This window comes from the organism of the source record quoted next, unplaced genomic scaffold (assembly GCF_019419815.1).
Source record: "Pyrus x bretschneideri cultivar Hongxiangsu unplaced genomic scaffold, Pyrus_bretschneideri_v1 Contig369, whole genome shotgun sequence".
In the NCBI taxonomy this organism is placed as follows: Eukaryota; Viridiplantae; Streptophyta; class Magnoliopsida; order Rosales; family Rosaceae; genus Pyrus; species Pyrus x bretschneideri.
In genome coordinates, this window is record NW_025999689.1 from 1 (window position 1) to 18,202 (window position 18,202).

Here is an 18,202-nt window from a genome sequence, read left to right on the forward strand (position 1 = left end):
AGGGGGGGGGGGGGGTGGGGCGTAAAACAAAGTGTGAGTAGATTATAATCATTTATCAAGTAAAATAATTTGCAACGTACTAACCCCCGTTTTGGAAATACATACATAGTTGGAAGACTACATAATAGTATTTAGTACCATAATAGTAAATGAAAATCACAACCAATTCATGTACCAAAATTTTCAGTAATCATACATGTATTCAATTAATCGCACTAGCATCTACTAACATAAGTATAGCATGCAGGGTATGCTAGTCTACTAGCTGAGTTCTCTACCGGTATCAATAAGTAATCTAGCCTCTGCAAGAAATATAACACCTATAAATAATTTACGACCATAGCTATACAAAATATCACATGATGACCATGTGGTGGAAATAAATCACCAATGTGTCCACTCATTGATAATGCGAGCATAATCCATAATAGGTGCCTTTGTCCATAATTGTAACCTTTATAATTGCACCTATAAAATAACAATTAGATTTACTAAGCCTATTATAACATTTCACAATTTTATTAACAGCTTTGAATTAGCCTAAACAGACGGCACTACGCGATTCGGTACATCAAAAAACTTAAAGTAGGTCTGAGTCCCCTACACGCTGCCACACACCCCCATGGTGGCGTCACACGCCATCACGCGCAACTGGACGTGCCGCCGTTGCACGCCGTCATGCGAGTACAGCTGCAGTCACCGTGCCGGTGGCCACGAGCCAGTCATCGGATATAGTTTAAGGTTTAATGGAATATATCTGATTTCCATTGAAGATTATGTTATGTCTAACGGACGCCATTGCTTGTCGCCATTAAATTTAACGGCGACACCGTTGACCATCGCCGAAGCTCCAGAAAAGACTTAGAACTCGGACCAGAGTTCGAATCAGCTCGATTCTTCATCCAAATTTTGACAGAATTGTACAACAAGTTTTAGAAATTTACCTAATCCTCGATATGAGTTGATTTGGGACTGATTTGGAACGGGTTTATTGTTTCACCGTTTTCTAGAACCGAATTGTAGAGGTTAAAAACCTCAGATCCATTTTGGATCTTCACCAAAATCATACCAAAAGTTCAGAGTACTTACCAAAACATGAAGATTTCGAGTTGAATCCATCCTGGATTTGATGAAGCTTCACTAGACATCTTCACCGGAAAACTGGAGAGTTGCACAAAGGTTTTCCAGAGTTAAAACCTTTGAGTTTCTAATTAAAACTAAGATTCCAAGTACGAATTCCCTACCTGGAAAATATTGAAGATGATCTCGAGCTCGATTAGGCTCAGTTCTTTCAAGTTCGCACTTAAACTTGCAGAATGCCTGTGTAGTGAGTTCGTGCCTTACCTAGTAACAATTTTCATATGCAAGGGCAGCACCATGCTCACCAAGCTTCACAGAGTGGGGTTGTGATATTTTGAGAGACAAATTTCTCTTGGATGGTGAAGGTTATGGTGGTTTGGCACTCGGCTAGAGAGGGTGAAGGAAAGAGAGGTTGCATAGTTAGAGAAAGAGAAAGTCTCGTGTAAATAAGGGAGAAGAGGACCGAGGATGAGGATTAAGGTACCGTTTGGTACGCAGACGGGATGGGTTGGAACATGACAGAATGAAACGGAACTTTATGTTTGATATGCGCATGATGGGACGGGACAATTGTTCCGTTCTGTGTTTGGTAAGCGCATGACGGTAAGGAACTAAAAGATTAAACGACTAACTTACCCCTATTCTGCTTGTTGTTTGGTACAATTGTGAACACGAAAATTCCTAAAATAAGAACACATGTGTAAAATATATTTTGTATTGATTTTGGGGTTACAATCTCTTCTACGAATTTAGCCTCTGATTCTATCTTCGTAAAATGTAGATATGTGGATGGGCTGTTGATCCAAAAGGTCGTCGGGGGTTTGGTCTAGGGATGAACAATTATGCAGATTTATTGATGTTGTTGATCCAAAGGGCCGTTGGGGCTTAATCTTAGGATGAACAGTTGATGAACGGATCTTCAAGGGCTTTTGGGCTTGATCTTGAAGAACGGGTTGTTTGTTGATCCAAAGGGTCGTTGGGGCTTGATCTTGGGATGAACAGTTGATGAACGAATCTTCAAGGGCTTTTGGGCTTGGAATTGAAGAGTGGGTGGGTGGATTTGTTGATGATGTTGATTCAAAGGGCCGTTGGGGCTTGATCTTAGGGATGAACATATGATGAATGATGAACGCTTTCTTCAAGGGCCGTCGGGGCTTGATCTTGAAGGAGGATTTGACGAAGAATGAAGAGGGCTTTCTTAATCCTTTGGGATTTGCTTGAGAGCTCTAAAGTTTCAAAGCTTCAAGGTTTTGGTGTGATGTCAATTGGTGAAAGAAAAATGAATGAAATTGGCTTCTATTTATAGAAATTTTCAAGGCCTAATTTTGAATATAATATTTAGATGAAATAAATCATTTCTGCCAGGTGTTGACATATGTCCTATTTGATTCATTTCGATTTTTCGTTGAGTCACATGCTACATGTAAAATTTATGTGACACGTGAGTGTTGAAATTTTATTTATTGGTCAACATTCATTTCACCGAAATTTCGATGTCTACAGATGCCCCCACTTCAAGGTGCGTCGCGTACATGTGCTTGTCACGTGTAGGAGATGTGTTTTGAAGTCCCTTAATGCAGATGTCGATCCAAGGGCTGTCGAGGTTTGATCTTGAAATGGACTAGAAATTTCTTCAAGGGCTTTTGAAGCTTGATCTTGAATTAGGCTGAAAGTTTTCTTCAGGGGCCGTTGAGGCTTGTTCTTGAACTTTGTTTGAAATTTCTTCAAGGGTCGTCAAGGCTTGATCTTGAATGAAATTGGACCACAAGGAGCTTCACGTGGTAGATCTTTGCATTTGTTAACTTTCCACAGCTTTGATCTTTAAACGGGGTTGGAGGATTTTTCGGTTTCCTCCAATTGTTGACTTTCCACAGGCTCAATCTTGAACTGGCTAGGGGGTTTCTTCTGTTAGAGTTACACCATATGTCTGAATTTGCTCTTTTTATCTGGAGCTGAACTTGATTCAAGGGTGGTGTACATTTGATCTTAAACAAGACTTGTGATTTCTTCAAGGGCCGTCGAGGCTCGTTCTTGAATGGAATTGGACCACGAGTGGTCTCACGATTCGGATACATGGCAGGCAAGTGCGAGGTGGAGGTGATGGCCTGTTTCTTTGTTCAATCTTTCCAATTCATATTGAAGAGGGTTAGGAGATGAATCGGCACGTGTTTTGTTGTGCTTGTCTCCACATGCTTCAATGTATCATTTTCCCTTGCCTCATTTGTTCTCCAGGCAGATGTGGTATCTTCTGCTACCTTGTTTATTTCCCCAGCAGAGCGATGCTAGGTAAGCAATCAGGGAAGGGTTCCAGGTAGTCGGTTCCTGACTGGAAGTTTGACTTCAAGTTCCGAATGATTGCTCTCTTTCTCTTTATCCTGCAGGTAAGAACAAGGACAAAGAAATGGACAGGGAAAAAGCATGATATGAGATACTCTTGTTTTCGAAGAAGTAGTGGTGATTTGATAGCGTTGCACAACGAGGCTTTGCTCTTCGGTGATGGTGCCAGCGAAAGGTTGTTGAAGCTTTTCGAGCTCTTTGATTAGAGCAACGATGCCGAGCTTGGTTTTGACTTAAACTCTACCATCTGGATTATGCCATTCTGCAGGGAAGGGCGTCATACTATAGTGATCTGTTCCAGCTCATCATTGATCTTTATGCTTCAATCTCTTGCCGTATTTGTTCCTGATGAAGGAGTTGAATGCAACCTTTGCATTTAAATGGTGCTTCAGAACATTACTTCTCAGCAACAATGAGTACTCGAGAGCAACACAAGTTAAGTAACCAGGCAAAGGTTCCAGGCAATCAGTTCTAGGTCGGATGTTTAATTTCAGGTTCTGACTGATTACTCTCTTTCCCCTTGTCCTGTAGATAAAAGCAAGGGCAAAGGAAAAGACAGGGAAAAAGCATGATATGAGATACTTTTGCTTTCAACCCTGATGATATGTGATACTTTTTCTTTGGTGTCATTTGTTTGCAAGGGTATTCCCAGAGAAGAAGAAAACTGGGCATTTTGAGAGGCTCTACTGGGAGTGTACTCTCGGAGGTGAGGAAGGGTTTGGGCATTTTTTGCAGGTCTGCCTTGCCATGAAAGACGAAGGTCGACATATATAGGGATTTCCCAATAGCAAGTGGTGGTACTGTTCTTTTATATTGTTGGCAACCATTGGGTAATTGAAACAGTAAGATTCACGCGTTTTCAAATTTGTCAGAAATATTTTAACAAAGTTGCCCATAATGTCCGCAAAGCTAAGGTTGCGTGTGAAAGGTGCTGACAAGTTTTGATCCTACAAATCCGGCTTTTGAAATTCAGAGAGTGATGACTCCTTGATCCTTGAACAAGCGGCCCGACTTTTGAGGTTTGGAAGGTGATACCTCTTTGATTTTTGAACAAACGCCTTTTTCATTTCTGAGCAAGCGTCTCTTCGATTTCTAAGTGAACAGCCCTGTTGCCCTTTTTTTTTAATTTTTTTATATAGAGGCAACAATTGTGTTTTAAAAGCACGCTTGAGAGTTGTTGCCTGTAGAAGCTACCCTCTTTGTATTTCTGAGATTTTGATTCATCTGACCTTTTTTTCCTTCCTCATTTTTGCAAATGGCTTGCCCGTCTGATCGTTGTCTTGATTTGAATGTTGGGGAAGATGCCGACATGCCTTCTCAAGACAACATATGGCACCTATCCTTTGTATCCCCCAACGGTTCTCTTACAGTTGGGGACTCTGTGATGAAGAACGACATAACCGCTACGGTGGTTGCTAGAAATCTTCTCACCCCCAAGGATAACAGGATCCTTTCCAAGCGATCTGATGAGCTGGCAGTTCAAGACTCTTTTGCTTTCAGTGTTTAGTGTGCGAGCTCTGTATCGAACATAGGCCAATGCTTTCTTGCTCGAACTCGTCAAGTTGAGTCACTTATGGCTGGGGTGGCGAGTCTTAAGCAAGAGATTAGAGGGCTTAAGCATGAAAACAGAGACTGGCACATGCTTGGCAATAGTTACTCAACGAGCATGAAGAGAAAGCTTGACCAACTTCAAGAATCTGAAAGTCGGATTCAGAGTGACCATCAGATGTTTGTGGCTTTACTCCAGAGGCACCTATTGCCTTCGACCTCTGGAGTTTTACCGAGTATTGAGGCTCCAAACAATCAACCTCCGGCGCCTCTTCTTCCTAGAGTTCCGCCGAGTGATGAGGCTCCACCTGATCAATGAAGGCTTCCTCCTATTTATTTGCACATTCTTGTAAAACAAAAAAAATTTATTTTTTATTTTTTATTTTTTACTCATGTATATGCACATTCTTGTAAATTTTCAGAGATATCAATAAATGAGTTTTCTTTCATTCAACTTTTTTTTTTTTCTTCTTCTTCTTCTTCTTCTTCTTCTTTTCTTTTCTTTCACATGGTGCTGATCCACCATTCATTATATATATATATATATATATATAATTTTTTTCTTTTCACATGGTGCTGTGCCCCATCCGATAACCTTTCTCCCCTTTAGATGGTGTCTGATGCACTCCCCATTTTTTGTTTCTAACTTTCAATGATTTTGTCGCCACCATGTTTATTTTATTTTATTTTTTAATTTTTTTAATTTTGTTATTATTATTATTACTTTTTTTTTTTTTGACGTGTTAACAGTAATAGCCAGCATTTTTTGCATGGTGCCACTGCCGATGCACCAAGATTCCACCTCCTCTTTTTTTTTTTTTTTAGAATAGTGCCCATGCACCAAGATTTCACTATATATATATATATATGTATATGTATGTATGTATACATATATATATTTTGATGGATGTTATTTGGCGCGCTAAACATTTTTTACTATTTTTTTTTTTATTCTTTGACGGACAAGTGAAGTGGAGAGCATGGGTCTTCCTCGCTGCATTGCATCTTTCTCTACATGCAGACCATTCTTATCTGCACAGTCACTGTACCATTCTTTTGCTTTATTGGGTTCTTCTACACACACACACACACACACATATATATATATAGATATGTATATATATGGGATCGAACCGTCACTACTCGACCATTGCACAACCACTACATTGCTGCCTTGCACCGTTACTGCATGGTCGTCCGTGTGCCGCTTACTGAAAGCTCAACCATAGTCATTTCATGTTGCGCTGCCAATCCTATCTCTTGCTGCACTTTGAGCAACTCCGACATCTTTTTATCCCACTTATCTCATCTCTCGTGGATTTTCCTTGCGAAAAGTAAGGCCTCTTTTGCATCCCTTGCTTCCTGAAGCCTCAATATCTCCAACAATATTCTTAAAGACCTCTCCCATTCAGCCAGTTGATCCGTGGCTTGTGGTGCACGCAGCAAGTGCTGGAGCGAAGGTGTTCAAGATGGCAAATGTGTTGCAGTCTAATCTGTTAAGAAAGAGATCTCTGATTGACAAGGATTGATTCGGTCAAATATTGTAAAAATAATATTAGTTATTTACTTTCTTATTTGGCTCCCAGTTAGCCTTGATTGTAGGCAATAGAATAGGATCGTGCTATGCAATATGTGTATAAAGCTGTAACCCTAGTTCTGTGAATGAATAACATATACAATTCCATCACACTACTGTTCTTTTGATGGTATCAAAGCACTGATCTGGGAAAACACACAACGCAAACTTAACCCTAGCTAACACGGCATGGGTGACAAGCCAGAATCAAAGTCAACCAATACAGGCATGACTTCTCATTCCCAATGGGAAAATCCCAACCATCCACTTTTCCTCCATCACTCAGACCAACCTGGTGCAATTCTTGTACCACAGCCATTGATGGAAGATAATTATAGCACATGGGTTCAGTCCATGAGCATGGCTTTAACAGTCAAGAACAAACTTGGACTTATTGATGGAACAATCAAGGAACCGAGTGCAAACAATCCTGAAGAATTACAACAATGGAACCGCTGCAACAACTTGGTCAAGACATGGTTACTAGGGTCCATGTCGAAAGAAATTTCAGCAAGTGTCATCAACTGTAAGGATGCTCGACGGATGTGGCTTGACTTACAGGAGAGATTTTCACACGTAAATATCGTTCAGCTATTTCACATAGAGAATGATATCCATGATTGCATACAAGGTACCATGAGTGTAAGTTCTTATTTCACAAAACTTAAAAGCTTGTGGGATGAACGTGATGTCTTGTGTTCAATCCCAGCATGCCATTGTGAAACAAAGAAAGAAATCACATCATATGTTGAAACTCAGAAAACAATGAAGTTCCTTATGGGACTGAATGATTCATATACTACTGTTCGAAGCAACACTCTTCTCCTTGACCCACTGCCCACGGTGAATAAGGCCTATGCCTTAGTCCTTCGACATGAACGGCAGGCAGAAGTCTCCAGTGGGAAGAACACTCAACCAGAAGCTGCTGTTTTTGCGGTGAAGAACTCGAGTCGAGAACCTGAATCAGAAGATAATGGGACTCGATGTGGAAAATGTCACAGAAATAATCACACCACCAAGAACTGCCGTGCACATCTCAAGTGCACTTTTTGTGGGTGGAAAGGTCATACCTTCGCGTTCTGTAGAAAAAGGAAGGCTGCTGCTGAGGTCGAGTCAAACCGTTCCTTCTCTTCAAAAGGAAACCAAGTCACAACCAATGCAAGGATGGACACGGCCAGTTTCCCATTTTCCCAGGAAGATTGCAAGCAAATCCTTCAAATGCTCAACAAGAACAAGTCATCTCTTGTCAACCAAGTTGGTAATTCTTCTACTCATGAAGAACTTTCAGGTAAAGCCTTCTCATTCACACATAATGGCACGAAAAATATTTGGATCCTAGACAGTGGTGCTACGGATCACATTGTTTGTAATCCCAATCTTCTTACAAATTCAAAGCTTATTGAAAACCATACTGTTGAGCTACCAAACGGGTCCTTTGCCAAAGTCACTCATATTGGCCGAATAGTGTTCTCTCCCAATCTATTCCTTGACAATGTCTTGTGTGTGCCACATTTTAGGTTGAATTTGATAACTATCAGTAAACTAGCCTATGATTCCCTATATGTCACCATTTTTCTAAAACATTTTTGTGTCATACAGGACCTACGCTCGGGGAAGATGATTGGGACAGGAATTGAACGGGAGGGACTCTACTACCTTGATCCACCAAAGAAAAGAACATGCAACACTGTCCACACCGTTTCTCCAAACCTTTGGCACCAACGTCTTGGACATCCATCTCATAAAGTGCCTTCGTTATTTCCCTTTTTCACTAATAAGTCTTGTGTTACCAATAATTGTTCAATTTGTCCTTTGGCTAAACAAACAAGATCACCATTTCCATTAAGTTCCATTTCTAGTCAATCATCTTTTGAATTACTTCATATTGATATTTGGGGTGGTTATCAGGTTGCTTCTATTTCAGGTGCCAAATATTTCCTTACTATTGTCGATGATCATACTAGGACCACATGGGTCTATTTGATGAAGCATAAATCTGACACCAAAGATCTTTTAGTCAAATTTATCCACATGGTTGAAACTCAATTCAATACTAAAGTCAAAATAATTAGAAGTGACAATGGTCCTGAATTCAAACTTGAAAGATTTTATGCTCTCAAAGGGATTATTCATCAGTCTAGTTGTGTCAACACACCACAACAAAATGGTGTCACTGAACGCAAGCATCGACACTTGCTCAATGTAGCTAGGGCATTACTTTTTCAAGCTTGTCTGCCAAAATATTTTTGGGGGGATGCAATACTTGCTTCAGCTTACCTCATCAATCGTACCCCCACTCCACTTCTCCAAGGTAAAACACCTTATGAAAAATTATTTCATAAGGAACCTAACTATTCTCATTTAAGAGTTTTTGGCAGCTTGTGTTTTGCTTCCACACACGCACAACGACCTTCTAAATTTGACCCTTGTGCAACACGTTGTATCTTTCTTGGATATCCTTATGGACAAAAGGGTTATCGACTGTTTGATCTCACTCTGAGGAAAGTCTTTGTTTCACGGGATGTCCTGTTCTTTGAAGATCAATTTCCCTATCAAAATCCTGACACTTCCGCTAACCAACACCTCACCTTGTCACCTACTCCCAATTCCATGCTACCATCACACCTGGCTTCTTTTCATGCACCTACCCCACCTTTCCTCGACACATCAGGGGACAACCCTCCTGCTTTTAACCCTCCACTTCCAGATTCTACTCCACCCATTAATAATATTCCCTCATCCTACTCACATGCACCCCATTCTCCCACTTTCACTCCTATTTCACCAACCCCAATACCAGATTTTCCATCACCCACTTCCCCACTCCCAATACCAGCCCTCCCTTCACCTCCTTCATCCATCCCATCCACCTTACCGTCCTCTCCTTCCCGTGTCCCCACTCCACCTCGACGCAGCATGCGTCCCACCAAACCTTCCACTTTTTTGCAGGATTTTCACGTGGAAGCAACCCTCCCCTCCCGCGTTGTTCCCAACTCTTCCACGAGCATGGTTCAATCGTCAGGTACTTCTCATTCCCTCTCCCATTATTTATCTTATGACCATCTCTCTCATAAACACAAAACCTTTACCACTAATCTCACCCTTATCAAGGAACCCACTAGTTTCTCACAGGCTGTTCAGGACTCCAAATGGCGTGATGCCATGCAACTTGAGATTGCAGCGCTCCAGGCCAATCATACCTGGACTCTTGTACCCTTGCCATCTCACAAGCGTCCCATTGGCTGTAAATGGGTGTACAAAGTGAAGCTCAAACTTGATGGGAGTGTCGAACGCTACAAAGCTCGCCTTGTTGCGAAAGGTTATAGTCAGATAGAGGGGGTTGACTATCGGGAAACATTTGCTCCCGTTGCCAAGCTCACCACTGTCCGTGTCCTTCTGAGCGTTGCTGCACTCCGCGGTTGGCATCTCCACCAACTAGACGTGAACAATGCATTTCTGAATGGTGATTTGTAAGAAGATGTCTACATGACCTTGCCTCCTGGGTTTGGACGAAAGGGGGAGACTCGTGTCTGCAAACTCAACAAATCACTTTATGGTTTAAAACAGGCCTCGAGACAATGGTTTATTAAGTTATCTAATGCCCTCAAAGCCGTTGGTTTTCATCAATCGTGGTCTGATTACTCACTGTTCGTCCGAAGTCGTCAAGGTAGTTTTATGGCATTACTAGTCTACGTTGATGATGTAATACTTGCAGGAAATAACCTACAAGAGATTGAAGAGACTAAACACTTTCTTTCCCAACAATTTAAACTGAAGGATTTGGTACAGCTCAAATATTTTCTGGGAATAGAAGTTGCAAGATCCAGCAAGGGAATTACTTTATGTCAACGCAATTATGCATTAGAAATCTTAGACGATGCTGGTTTCCTTGGATCAAAACCTTCACGGTTTCCTATGGAACAAAATTTGTCTCTCATGCAAACAAATGGGACACTGTTGAGTGATCCATCTTCATATAGACGGCTTGTGGGCAGGTTGATTTATTTAACAATTACAAGGCCGGACCTAACCTATGTGGCTCATGTGTTGAGTCAATTCATGGATAAGCCACGACAACCACACCTTGAAGCAGCACATAAAGTCCTCAGATACATTAAACAGGCTCCTGGACAGGGAATTTTCTTACCCACTACAGGTTCATTGCAATTGCAAGCTTTTTGTGATGCTGATTGGGCTCGTTGTAAAGACACAAGAAGATCGGTAACTGGTTATTGTATCTTCCTTGGACAAGCACCTATCTCTTGGAAGACGAAGAAACAAAGCCTGTATCTCGTTCTAGTGCAGAGGCAGAATATCGATCCATGGCCACTACATGTTGCGAAGTCACATGGCTCAAGAATATTTTGAAGGACTTGTGAGTGAATCATACACAACCTGTTACATTTTTGTGACAATCAAGCCGCCATGCACATTGCTTCAAATCCAGTATTTCATGAACGAACGAAGCATATAGAAATAGACTGCCACCTAGTCCGCGAGAAAATTCAAGAAGGGATGGTGCGAACAGTATATATACGAACAACAAATCAACCAGCAGATTTGTTCACCAAACCACTGGGTTCAACACAGTTTGAGACCTTACTTGGCAAGTTGGGTGTCATCAACATACACTCCAACTTGAGGGGGAGTGTTAAGAAAGAGATCTCTGATTGACAAGGATTGATTCGGTCAAATATTGTAAAAATAATATTAGTTATTTACTTTCTTATTTGGCTCCCAGTTAGCCTTGATTGTAGGCAATAGAATATGATCGTGCTATGCAATATGTGTATAAAGCTGTAACCCTAGTTCTGTGAATGAATAACATATACAATTCCATCACACTACTGTTCTTTTGATAATCCTTTGAAGGCATGGTGAGGAGGGAGAGAAGGCAGGGCCATATCCTTTGCAGTCTTTTCTCGGTGAGGCTTATTTTTTTTTAAGTTGAGGACGTTTTCCATCTTCTGAGCCATATATATATATATATATATATATGATTGCGTGATTGTCGCATCACCGTTCATATCCTTTGCAGTCTTTTCTCGGTTAGGCTTCTCTTGATCTTGTTTAATGGTCACGTTAATATGTTGAGCGCCAGCGTTCTTTGCTTTGTTTGAAATCTTCATGGGTGCATTTGGTGTGAAGCCAAGTCCAGCTTTGTTGTTGTCAACTCCATAACCATGCTTCTTCAACTTCTTTTGAGTCTCGGTGAGGTTAGGTTCTTTGTCATTGACAATGTTTGCAACCTTCTTTCCAGGATTTGAAGAGGAAGCGAAGCTGTACCCAACCTTCGACATGAGTTTGTAGGGGTTTGGATCAAAACCTTCTCCGGTCCTCGTGGTTGGGAGAAAGCTTGGTTCTACCCTATTTGGCAGAGCTTTTATGAAACCTTGTGGTGGTCTTGCAACCTTAGCATGGCTTAGTTGTGTCAAAGGCAAAACTGCATTTGTTTTGAGCAATTTTACATTACCCTTATGCCGCTGTGTCTCAGCTTTGCTTGCTCCAGTTTCGAATGGGGATTAACCATTCTTTCTTCTTGATATCGGGATGTATCGGAATATGGGCATGTTTGGTCCTTTTGAATGCGTCCTACTTCCTTTGGTCGTTGCAGGTTTAGCGGGCTCATCATCGTTTTTGCTTGAAGATGGCATGGCTTGCCTTTCTTGCTTCTTGGGCATGGCTTGCCACTCCTGTTTTTTAGGTGTTGTTTTGCCCGTGGATTTAATCTCTTCTGGAAGAGCTTCAAGCACCATGTCTTTATCCATGTAGAACTTGCATCTGCAAATTGTGATTCGACTTCAGTGAATGGCTTGGTATCACCTTGGATCACCTTTACTCCTTCCTGGTAGAATTTTAGGCATTGGTGGAGGGTGGATGGCACCACTTCATTTCTGTGGATCCAAGGCCTTCCTAGAAGTAAGTTGTAGGAAATTCTTGCATCAATTACGTGGAATGTCATGATTGATTTGAGTTCACCAATGATCATCTCCACTCGGATCATGCCTATTGCCCTTTGTCCTCCTTAGTTGAAACCCTGGATCAGCAGATGGCTTAGGGATAGTTCATCCACCTTGATGCCGATTATGGTCATTGTTGACTTTAACATGATGTTTATGGCTGATCTACCATCTACAAGCATGCGGTTGACTTTGTGCTCGCTTACGTACCCCAAGACAAAGAGATGATGGTTGTGAGGCTTTGATCCCAACAATAGGTCTTCGTCAGTGAAGTTGATTACATCATGGGCACATTCACGTGGCTGAAGCTTCAAGCCTTCGTCGTTGCTTTTTTGTACTTCATGGTCATTAGGACTTGCCAAGACCGCTGCTAATGCTTTTCGCATCTTCTTTAGCAATCGTAGCGCTTCCTCGATGCTAAAGTGCGTTAATAGACCTTCTTTGGGTGTGAGGGTCTTTTTTTCCTCAACGATGGTGGTTTTGCCTTTTGAGGGTTCATCCATTTCCACTTCGACTATGTGACATGTAACGATAGTGCACTGTTGGAAGAAGTCCTCCGGGAAGTACTCGTGAAAGGAAATGGGAATGCGTGGCTCTTGCTCCATAGGTTCCCTAACATATGTTGGCTTAGCAGCTTTTATATTTCTTTAGGTTTCCTATTATTGCGGCGGCGGTGTTTTCTCCCTTGCTCCCTCTTTGGCCTTGTAGCTTGTCTCTTTATAGGTCACCAATGTCCATCTTTCTTCATCATTGGCATGTGCATCTTGATCACTTGCCCCCAATGAGGGTCGTGTAGAAGGTGCCATGCAACTTGAGCATTAACGGGAATGGTCAGATGTCACTTGGAGAGGCACGGGATCGAACGATCCAAATGCAATCGTAGTGGTATGTGTTGAGGCCGTGTCTTTAAGGTCGAGCTCAATTTGCTCTTGTTATGCTAGCTTCATGATGAGCTCTTTAAGGACTAAGCACTTGCCAACAGGATGGCTCATAATACGAGGGTACTTGCAGTACCTAGGATCGTTTATGCGATTCATCTCTTCAGGACGCTTGTATTCGAGTAGCTCGATCACCTACTTTTCCAGCAGGTCGTCCAACATTGTAACCATGTCAGAGTCAGGAAAAGGGTACGTCTTTTGCTTCAGTTCCCTCAAGGTGCTTTTGCACCTATTTTGGGTGCGAGAAGGCTCACATTTCTTTATCTCATTCGCTTTGTTCTTTGAGGAGATCTTGATAGGCACAGATGAGGTCTTGATGGGCGCAATATTAACGGTGAAAGCTTCCTTGGTGAGTTTCTTACCAATCTTGTCCACATTTAGGGCGAACACTTTATTCTTCTTAAACTCGATGATCGGCTTCTTCTTCTTGTGATTGGTGATACTCAGCTCCATGTCGTGGGAATGAGTTGCCAGTTCTTCAAATGTTCTTAGTTTTATGCCTTGGAAGATGTAATGTAACCCAGTGCATGCCTTGAACGCACATCTCAATGGCGGAGGTTTCAAAAAGCTGATCTTTGCAATCCAAACTTAATGAACGCCATCTATTGATGTAGTCGACGACAGGTTCATCCTTCCACTGTTTCGTATAGGTTAGCTCCAACATGCTTACAGTGCAACGAGTACTGTAGAAGCGGTTGAGAAATTCCCTTTCTAGCTGATCCCAAGTGTTCATAGACTCGGGCTCGAGGTCGGTGTACCAGTTAAAGGCGTTACCTTTCAGCGAGCGAACGAATTGTTTAACAAGGTAATCTCCCTCCGTCCTAGTATTGTTGCAAGTTTCAAAGAAATGGGCAACATGTTGCTTTAGGTTTCTCTTCCTATCGAACTGCATGAATTTTGGCGGTTGATAACCTCTCAGCATCTTTAAGGCGTCAATCTTCTTGGAGTAGGGCTTCTAGTACAACATGGAGGTGTATGAGCTCCCTTCGTACTGTGCCTTGATGGTGTCAGTGATCATTTCCTGCAGCTGATGGATAGAAAGAGATCCCATGAGTGTTGCCACTTGGTCTGGCTCCTGCTCTTCTTTGACTTTCTCCACCGGAGGCTCCTCTTCTTCATTAGCTCATCTCTTCAGTGGATAAACCTTTGGGTCGGGTTTTTCGTCATTCTGCGTCTCTAGTCAGTTGACGAGTGCAGCGATTTGCAAGTCTTTTTCTTCCACCATCCGTGTTAACCTTGCTATCGCTTCATTCATTCGAGCCAGCTGCTTATCGATTGAAGTTGCTCCAGTGGTCATGACTTGCATGGCTGAGCTGCCGTTTGAGTCGACATCAGAAGGCATGGTCTTGGAGTCATTCCTTGGACTTTCCTCTCTTGGCACCTTTAGCGAGGCCAAGGTGATCACAGGCTCGTGCCTCAGGTGTTCTTATTTATTTGGCAAAGTTGATGCAGAGATGGAAGAGGTGGCAAAAAGAGCTTTTGCCTTGCTTCGGGTTATGATGCCTGAAATATCACCACTTGCGGCGAGGATGTTTTTATTCTTCGTTTTGATTGCGGGAACAGCTTGATCCTTTCTTGATGTCATTTGCGCTTTTTGCGGATTTGAGGATAGAAATAAGAGGTAGAGATAATCCCACCGAGCGTGCCAAATTTGTGAACACGAAAATTCCTAAAACAAAAACACATGTACAAAATATATTTTGTATTAATTTTGGGGTTACAATCTCTTCTACGAATTTAACCTCTAATTCTATCTTCGTAAAATGTAGATATATGGATGGGCTGTTGATCCAAAGGGCCGTCAGGGGTTTGGTCTAGGGATGAACAGTTATGCGGATTTATTGATGTTGTTGATCTAAAGGGTTGTCGGGGCTTGATTTTAGGATAGACAGTTAATGAATGGATCTTTAAGGATTTTTGGGTTTGATCTTGAAGAACGGGTTGTTTGTTGATCCAAAGGGCCTCGGGGCTTGATCTTGGGATGAACAGTCGATGAACGAATCTTCAGGGGCTTTTGGGCTTAGAATTGAAGAGCCGGTGGGTGGATTTGTTGATGATGTTAATCTAAAGGGCCGTTGGGGCTTGATCTTAGGGATGAACGGATGATGAACGATGAACGCTTTCTTCAAGGGCCGTCGAGGCTTGATCTTGAAGGAGGATTTGACGAAGAACGAAGAGGGCTTTCTTGATCCTTCGGGATTTGCTTGAGAGCTCTAGAGTTTCAAAGCTTCAAGGTTTTGGTGTGATGTCATTTGGTGAAAGAAAAATGAATGAAATTGGCTTCTATTTATAGAAATTTTCAAGGCTTAATTTTGAATATAATATTCAAATGAAATAAATCATTTCTGCTAGGTGTTGACACATGCCCTATTTGATGAGTTTTCTGATTCATTTCGATTTTTCGTTGAGTCACACGCTACGTTTAAAATTTATGTGACACGTGAGCGTTGAAATTTTATTTATTGGTCAACATTCATTTCACTGAAATTGAGATGTCTACAGCAATGTTTGTGCGTGGAACAGAACGGAACAGTTTCCCACAAATCTAATTAAATATTTCCATGTAGATTTAAAACATTTAATAATAAAAAATAATTTTTATTTTTATATAATTGAAACTTAAAAAATAAAGAAGAAAAAGAAGAAGATGAATTGTTCATCTTCTTCTTCCCTACCTCGTCTTCTTCCCCATTAAAACTTAAAACTTAAATATTTCAATCTTGATTTTGTTGCTCTAGCAAACCCCCATCAAAACAAAAGTTTCCCAAAATCTCTATCTCACTAAGGTTTTAAAACCCAACAGCAAATAAGCAAAGATCTTTTTGTCCTGCAGGTTGAGATTTTGTCTTCTGGGTTGCAAGATTTTTTACTTATTCCCCAAAATAAAAAAAAACCATATATACTAAGAACCCAACTGCAATTAAGAGTTGATAAATCTGGGTTCAAAGCCAAGGTCGCCGTCGAGTACATTACTGTTGTTGGTCACTGTCAGCAATCGACTCGCCGGAAACTCGTTGCTCGAACTGAACTCGAGAGTACCCATCTGAGAGTGAGAAAGATGAAGTAGGGTTTGGGAGAGAGGAGAAGCAGGGTTTGGGAGGTAAAAACTATAGTGACGAGGAGGCCGAAGTGGGAAGCCCAGTGGGCGACGGAGGGAGCGTTGAGGTCGAAGAAGATGCAGCTGGGTTTGTGGTGGAGAATAAGGAGGCTACAGGAGAGATGGAGGGTAGAAGATAGGGAGGCTACGGGAGAGAGAGGGAGGGTTGACAGTGGAATTAATGAAAAAAATGAGGGGTATTGTTGTCCAAAAAAATTATAATTTTGTGTTCCACAGGCGTGGAACAAGTCGTTCCAGGGGGTAAAGTAGAACGAAAAATCAGCCAAATTTTGTCCCGTGAGACAGTGTGTTCCACGGTTTTTGGCTCACCAAATGTGGGACGAAACACCTCGTCCCACTGCGTTCCGTCCTGTCTCACGTACCAAATGGTACCTAAACGCACTTGTATAATTTCCCACAAAAAATATGAAAATTCCCTTCGACAGATTAAAATTTCTAACTCTATCTTCAAAGCTCACAATTCGATCCTGTTTTCGCCTATACATTTGTGAGGTCCATAATTACTCAAGACACCCAACTAGGGCATTTTGTTCATTTCACATCTTTAGGGAATAAAATACATTATTTTAAGGTACGAGTTGTATCATGGCCAACCACGCAGGCCAAAGCAAAAATGATAGTGTAGAGTTGCCAGCTTTGCTAGTACTATTCAGAGTCTAAAAATCGACTACTCGAGTGTCTTACCTCTATAACAAGCCCATGGCCATTTGTGTGGTGGGGCTTGATATCATTGGGCCCATGTTAAAGGCAGCTGGAAAGGTTAAGTTCATAATTGTAGCAATCGACTACTTCATTAAATGGGCTGAGGCGTTACCACTCGCCATGATTTCTGAGCCAAAGATTCGAACGTTTGTTTGGCAGAATATAATTTATCGTTTTAAAACACCAAAGGTTATCATCACCAATCACGGATAGGTCAAGACTGTAGCCACAACTGAAACACCCTATGCCTTAGCATTCAGTTGGAGGCGGTTGTACCAGTTGAGGTGAATGTGCCTACTCATGGAGGTAAGTTCTATAATTCCGAGAAAAACAACGAAGAGCAAGCCCTAAACTTGGATTTTCTTGAAGAGAAGTGCTTAAGGGGAAGAGCATTATTAAGCATCGTACCAAAAGAAAGTTGCTCGACACTACAACCAGGGTGTACACCATAGGTCTTCCGTCAAGGAGACTTGGTCCTATAAGCAGTCATGTCTTCCACAAAGGAGAAGTCAACATGAACATTTGCTCTATGGTGGGAAGGGCCCTACAAAGTGGTCGGAGTGGTGCAACCAGGAACATATTAGTTGGTCGACCACGAGGGTCGACCTTTAGCCTACCCGTATAATGCTTAACACCTTAAGAGTGGGCTGCGAACCGCATGGATAGTGTTAAAGAAAGACTCAACCTAAAAAACTGTTATGTTGCAACACACACACACACACACACACAGAGGACTAGAAACAATAAATAAATGGACTAGTCTGGTGTGCTCCTAAACTATCTTGACATTATATGAGTCAAAAGGGTTTGCTGCTCAGGGGGTTGGAGGCTTACGAGTCTGCTCTGTAGTAGGCTTTGTGGAGCGCTCGTGGTGAAGTAAGACGAAAGCAACACTGCCTACAAGCTCCTCAACCACACTGGTCTCGTTAACTAGCATTTTCTA

The 18,202-nt window shown here is 41.8% G+C and overlaps 1 long non-coding RNA gene across 1 annotated transcript; it reads right to left on the reverse strand.

Moving 5' to 3' along the window:
• Positions 1 to 462: 462 nt before the first annotated feature.
• Positions 463 to 1,582, reverse strand: LOC125480862. The gene is made up of 2 exons (XR_007261138.1): positions 1,245 to 1,582; positions 463 to 1,161 (listed from the first exon to the last, which is right to left on the reverse strand). It is a non-coding gene; the product is annotated as an uncharacterized LOC125480862 (long non-coding RNA).
• Positions 1,583 to 18,202: the final 16,620 nt, after the last annotated feature.